This window comes from Limulus polyphemus, unplaced genomic scaffold (genome assembly GCF_000517525.1).
Source record: "Limulus polyphemus unplaced genomic scaffold, Limulus_polyphemus-2.1.2 Scaffold50, whole genome shotgun sequence".
Classification (NCBI taxonomy): domain Eukaryota; kingdom Metazoa; phylum Arthropoda; class Merostomata; order Xiphosura; family Limulidae; genus Limulus; species Limulus polyphemus.
In genome coordinates, this window is record NW_013665660.1 from 1179973 (window position 1) to 1187255 (window position 7283).

Sequence of the window (7283 nt, forward strand, 5' to 3'; positions counted from 1 at the left end):
TATGGACTTAGCAGGATATGTGTAGAGATACAAAGTATGTATGGTGTAATGAAGAGCACGAGATATCACACTCATAAAAACGAAATAAAACACAATATTCGTTGACTGTGGAGATGAAAGATTGAAGTAAAATGTGCTCAAAGTAGAAATATGCTGAACTTTAAAACGAAAAGTAAACTGAAGAACAGAGGGGCACTTTCTCACACGTCTTGACTGTTTTGAAGACTTGCTCACAGACACAACCATCAAGATACAGGTTTATTCCACTATCTCTTTATCTGCTATGGTAACTGCACGAGGAGCAAACAGAAAATGAATAAACACTGCCCGCACATATGACACAGCTGATATTGAGATAGCACTTAGTTTATAATGCCTCTGCAACAAAACCAAAAGTTCTTGATAATACTTTAACAGTTATTTGACATGTATAAAAAAACCTACAACACACCTAAGAACTTAGAGAAATAAAAAAATGTTGCATATGTGTGTAACTATTAATATATATTAATTAGAGAATGGTGGTGTTGCATGAACATAATAATAATGTGGTATTGGATGCATTCAGAAAGGTTTTTGCTTTTCTGTTGCATCATTTTACTTGATGTAATCAGAGGACATTACTTTTCCGATGTGGCATCCTGTTTAACTATGATCAGAAGGTTTTATTTTTATATTACATCTTATTTTGTTTTTAACCATATGTTTTACATATCTGTAGCAACACTTAAAGAAAGGACTGTTGACTATGAATCAAAGACGGTTTTATTAATGTGATAAATAATAAAGGGCAATAGTTTAGTCGATAGGTCAGAGGTCAAAATAACCTTCTGAGTACCCTGGGAACCCAGTGTTGAGTACTGTTTACGTGAATGATGGAGCTGTGAGTGAAAAAAAAGTAATAGAAATGACTTCTGTACCACATTATTTATTTTTTTCGTAAACATATGTAAACGCTTTTACAAAAACACGTGGATACAGAATTCATAGTCCACATTCCAGCAGTGATAAGCGTGAGCACGTTTTTGAGATCACTTCAGATGCTTGTGGTATAAGGAACTCTTGTTTTGAATTACGTTTGTAATTGATACTTCACTTTTTGCTGTTTTGGTTTGTTTCTGTTTTGTTTGTCGTAAAGCAAAAGCTACACAAAGGACTATTTGTGCTCAGCCCACCGCGGATATCAAAACCCGATTTTTAGCGTTATAAGCCCACTGATAAACACTGAGCAAGCGAGGAGCTGACGTTTTAAAAAATATATTATATTTTTTTGCTAAAAATTATGATGGAAAATTTTTGCAGTAAAACAGATAAACTACATTTAATTCAGGAAAAATCATTTTACACATATTACTTTAACGTTAAGCCTAACATCTGTAGAGTAAACAGAATTCTATGTTGTAAGCTGAGCCGTATGCCGCTCAGCCATTTTGACTTTTTCAAGGTTGTATCTGGTGGGGAAACTCTGTAGTAGAGAATAGATTATAATATATTTAATCGAAGAAAAACTCTTACATATAGTCATTGACAGTTAGGCCTAACATCTGCAACATAAGCAAGGTTTTGTATTGTATAGTACGCTGCAGCCATTTAGTTATTTGTTGATTTATTTCAAGGTTTCATCACATGGGTGAAATAGATATTAAAGTTTGTTTGTTTGTTTTGAATTTCGCAAAGCCACACGAAGGCTATCTGTGCTAGCCGTCCCTAATTTAGTAGCGTAAGACCCAGAGGGAAGGCAGCTAGTCATCACCACCCACCGCCAACTCTTGGGCTACTCTTTTACCAACGAATAATGGGATTGACCGTCACTTATAACGCCTCCACGGCTGAAAGGGCGAGCATGTTTGGTGGGACGGAGATTCGAACTTGCGACCCGCAGATTGCGAGTCGAGTGCCCTAACCACCTGGCCATACCGGGCCAGATATTAAAATATATTTAATTAAAAAAATTATGTTTTACTTATCATCCCGGCCTGGCATAGCCTGGCGGTTAGGACCGCCGATTCGCAATTTGCGGGTCGCTGGATAGAAAATCCGTTGCCAAACATACTCACCCTTTTAACCGTTGAGGCGTTATAATGTGATGGTCAATCCCTCTTATGATTAGTAAAGAGTAGCCCAAGAGTTGGTGGTGAGTGATGTTGGCAAGCTGCTTTCCCCCTAGGCTATCACTTAGGTATATCAATTATGGATGTTTAGCTTTACGCGAAATAAACAAACTTATCATCCTTAATGATCCAGTCATAGTAATTTATTTTATTTTTACAATTATGTTTCATTAGGAGCACTTACCTCCCAACAAGTAGCTGCAGATAATTAATAGTAGTTTGTTTGTTTTACACCTGGGGTCTTGTAGGCGTGGGCTCTCATACTTGTTTTTTTTTTTCTTCTTCTTTTTCATAGGTGAGTCTTGCGAATAAATCTGATAATTGGTGCATATCTACCGCTGTGTGGGACCTATTCTACAGATGCCCCTCATTCTAAGGTACATCTTATAAATCCTTCCCACGATGTAGTGTTGAACCCTAATCTTGTTTTGTGTATGCGATGGTTTTCGATTTTGTTCTAGTTGTTTGAAATAACTGTAAAACATTATTTGGTTTATTAGTTGTGGTCGTTCCTTGTCTAGAAATATTATCATATTTATAAACAAAATCCATTAGGAGATGGTAAAGTTACTAATAATTATGGTTTTAACAGGTAGTTGGAAGGACAACCCGAACATTTAACAGTTTAAGTGGGCTTTTAGGTTGTTTGTTTGTGTTTTTTAAAAGCGTCAAGCTACACAATGGGCTATCTTGCCCATTACAAGGTATCAAACCTTGATTTTTAACGTCGTACGCCTGCAGACTTACAGCTAAGACAGTGGGAGCTGGAGCAGGTAGAAAAACATATTTTCAGAAATGACATTAAACTATACAACTCTGCAAACTGTAATGTTCTCAATGGAAAAGTATGACATTAAACCATGCAACTCTGCGAACTGTAATGTTTTCAATGGAAAAGTATGCCATTAAACCACGCAACTCTGCAAACTGTAATGTTTTCAATGGAAAAGTATGACATCAAACCACGCAACTCTGCAAACTGTAATGTTTTCAATGGAAAAGTATGACATTAAACCACGCGAACTCTGCAAACTGTAATGTTTTCAATGGAAAAGTATGACATTAAACCACGCAACTTTGCAAACTGTAATGTTTTTAATGGAAAATTATGACATTACATCATGCAACTCTGCAAACTGTAATGTTTTCAATAGTAAAGTAGACATTAAACTATGCAACTCTGCAAACTGTAATGTTTTCAACGGAAAAGTAGACATTAAACTATTCAACTATGCAAACTGTAATGTTTTCAACGGAAAAGTATACATTAAACTCTGCAACTCTGTAAACTGTAATGTTTGCAATGGAACAGTATTTGTAGATTGCTGTTTTCTATTTCTTATGACAAAAAAAAACGGAACTTTACAAAGAATATACGTTAACAAAAAAAGCAACACATATATACTTCTGCTGGAACAGTTTATTATCCACTTATCACGCAACATATAATTTATAACTAACTCATGTAAGAGTAATTTACAATTCTGTTAATAGCTTATTTATCACTGTACTGTATAGCATTTACGTTTCTGATGTATTACTAGCTTTACCCAACTAATTGCGCACACACGATCTTTGAAAAACCTATTTTACGTACTTATAAACTTTGATTTTCAAATAAATTAATTAATGTTAACAAAAAGCTTATGCTCTGGTGAACTTTTAATTATAATATTTACAAAGTAAACGTGATCTAGATAACACTAGTTAATTCAGTTCCTAAAATAGCGATGATGTCATATGGTTATTACAACAATAACCACTCCTCGACTAAGGGAAAACATATATTACTGGGGCGTTTCAGAAGCCACGTGAGGAAATGGTGTGTACAGGTTCAAATAGTTATTGTTGTGTGTACTTAGAATTTCGTAGCACAGAAGTGTAACAATACAGCTGGACCACGTGTTGTCTTATAGTTTGGTGAAAGGGTGGTTCTGTTACAGAGCTGTATACGAGACCGTCCTCTTTTCTTATAACAAAGCATCTTAATTAAACTAAGTCAGCAACATCCATATTGCCGCGCCTTATCTTGCTTCTGGATTAGTCACCTAGGTCTTATTGTCTTTTAACCTTGACTTTACAGCATACTTTTATTTTCAAGTTGTCCATATAAAAATACTGTGCAACAATATAACGGATTTGTTTGCTTCAGAGACAGTAACATACACGGTAATGTAGGTGTAACATGGCGTTTTTTTTCAGCGAATTTCACCGAGATCACATTTTGTTTAAGAGGACCAAATTTTCATTCTGCATCCAACGATTAAAGCAATATGGTTACTGAAAATGAATCAGTTTGTGGATGTCACACCGCTACGTGGGTGATACCTGAATGAATACCTAATTATGATGAAACCGAGCACATATACAGAAAGCAAGAACGAGATAAATGAATTAAGTAAAAGAAAAACTATACAAATATACCATTATAGTATTACAAGTCCTATGGCATTGATGCGCCTCTATAAAAAAACTAAAACTAACATTACGTGGCTTACAAAATAGTAGTAAGCTGTAACTTTTGGAATACAAATAGAAAAAAGAAACATTATTTCAAATGTTTGTGCAATCAAGAACAGAACTATCATAAATAATTGCTGAAAAACAGATAAAGACAGTATAAACGACATCGCATGGTAACAACCCCTAAGAACATTTTGGATTCAGGTTAAAATTCAAAGTAGATGTATGATAAATTAAGAAAAATATACAGGAGCATTGCTGTAGCAATAGGGTGCAAGGGGCTAATGTATCAAGGGCCGATTTATCGAGAACTGCTTCTTAAAACAAACGATAGAAGCAGTAGAATATTGGATTATTCTTACAAGAAGATCTCCAAAATCTCTTTGGGTGTGTAAACTATATGCGTATGAATGCTTACCTGAAATATTACTTACAATTTTGTGGTTGTAATTAGCAGGGTCACAGAAATGCGGTTGGGTGCTAATTGGCTAAACTAAATAAGCGCTTAGGTATCCATTCAAGTGTACCTAGGCACTCACTGTAGGCCTGGGAACCCAAATGAGCGCTCAGTTACTAGAAACGTAACAACGCCCCGATGTGTACCATTTACACATACCAGAATATAACACGAGTTTAGCAAAGGACAAAAAGAGGCGATGAAAATGTATTAACAAACTGTTTTTTGCTTCTCACTATTGCAAATGTGGATTGTAGGATAAAACTGTTCCTCAGCTGAGAATCACAGTTTCTTTTCCAGGTATTAGTACCTCTGTATATAACAGAACGTGTCTATAATATATATATTTACTTACATAAAAGGCATAAATTTAAATGCACGCATTTTATTTATAATACTTTTAAGGTGGAGGATCACCTTTATGCACTGAATGCTTATAATTGTTAAATATTTTAAGCGAAATAGGCCATGATATTCTAACCTTGTACAAAATGAACGTAAAAATAGAGTAACATCAAAAGAAACGTGACACCAAATGAATAAATAATGTCGAAGTGTTGAGCTCTCAAAATGTTTCATTATTTACACTATAGAGTGAACATTACTTCACGTTTCTGCCAAGGACAACTTGTTATGAATTCATGAAAAATGCATTAGTTCAGAAACGTTAAATGAAGGATAGTGTTTAAGATTTTACTTGAAATTATCGAAGGTATGGAGTTTCTGTTGTACTATGCTTTTTCATTTTGATGTACGATTTAGTATGACTGACATGTTATATTTCAAGTATATATATATAAAACAGATGTTGACCCAAGACTACCACTTTGTAAACTGACCAGGTTCAAGGAGCTGTTGGGTTGGCTACGTGATTTATTAAGATACCCTCGAAACGCAGTAGAAGAACACAGGCGAAAGAAGCATAATTTACTTGGAAGGGGGAGGGGATAACAGTTGAACATGGTAAGGTAATTCTATGGGGATCAGTGGTATGCTCCCCAGAAAACGTGACATTTGTAGACGTCACATGGAGCAACTTCTAAAATATACATTATAAAATGCGGACATATAGTGCATGGCAGCCTCAAAAATATTTACAGGTATTAGCCTGCTCTGACCAGGAGTTCACAAATATTAACAGGTATTAGCCTGATCTGACCAGGAGCTCAAAATTATTAACAGGTATTTGCCTGATCTGACCAGCAGTTCACAAATATTAACAAGTATTAGCCTGATCTGACCAGGAGCTCAAAAATATCAACAGGTATTAGCCTGATCTGACCAGGAGTTCACAAATATTAACAGGTATTAGCCTGATCTGACCAGGAGTTCACAAATATTAACAGGTATTAGCCTGATCTGACCAGGAGTTCACAAATATTAACAGGTATTAGCCTGATCTAACCAACAGTTCACAAATATTAACAGGTATTAGCCTGATCTAACCAATAGTTCACAAATATTAACAGGAATTAGCCTGATCTGACCAGGAGCTCAAAAATATTAACAGGTATTAGCCTGCTCTGACCAGGGGTTCAAAAATATTACGAAAACTGACACTGAACCAGACAGGGAGAAGCATTGTCACTCTAGCTTGTTTGTTTGTTCTTTTGTACTAAAAACAAAAAAGCTACACAATGGGCTATCTGTTCGATGCCCACAGCGGAGATCGAAACCCGAATCTTAGCATTGTAATCTCTGAGACTTACCGCTGAGACGTCTGACATGGCTAGGTGGTTAGGGCGCTCGACTCGCAATTTGAGGTTCGAATCGCCGTCCCATCAAACATGCTCGCCCTTTCAACCGTGGGGACGTTATAATGTGACGGTCAATCCCACTATTCGTTGGTAAAAGAGTAGCGCAAGAGTTGGCGGTGGGTGGTGATAACTAGCTGCCTTCCCTCTAGTCTTACACTGCTAAATTAGGGACGGCTAGTGCAGATAGTCCTCGTGTAGCTTTGCGCAAAATTCAAAACAAACAAAGCATTACCAGAAGCCATCACAATATTGTATGTATATGTGTACGTATATAGCTACCATTATCAAAAGCTATCACAACATTGTACATATATCATTATCAGAAGCTATCACAATATTGTATATATATATATATATATATACAATATATATATATATATATATAAGAAATACAATACTACAAACAATACAAGAACTAAAAATAAAATACAAGGAAAGGAAGGTACGTACGGTAAACGTTAAAAAACAAACTAAAACTAACCCTAAAACCGTAGT

The 7283-nt window shown here is 35.6% G+C and overlaps 1 protein-coding gene across 2 annotated transcripts in view; it reads left to right on the forward strand.

Moving 5' to 3' along the window:
- Positions 1-7283, forward strand: part of LOC106463042 — a 231148-nt gene that overhangs the window by 38283 nt on the left and 185582 nt on the right. The window contains exon 1 of one of the 2 annotated variants that reach the window (XM_022390758.1): positions 2470-2488. The exons of the other annotated variant lie outside the window; for it this stretch is intronic. The gene's annotated coding sequence lies outside the window, so the exon portion shown is untranslated. Of the gene's footprint in view, positions 1-2469; positions 2489-7283 lie in introns of those variants that run through there. 2 annotated transcript variants of the gene reach the window in all.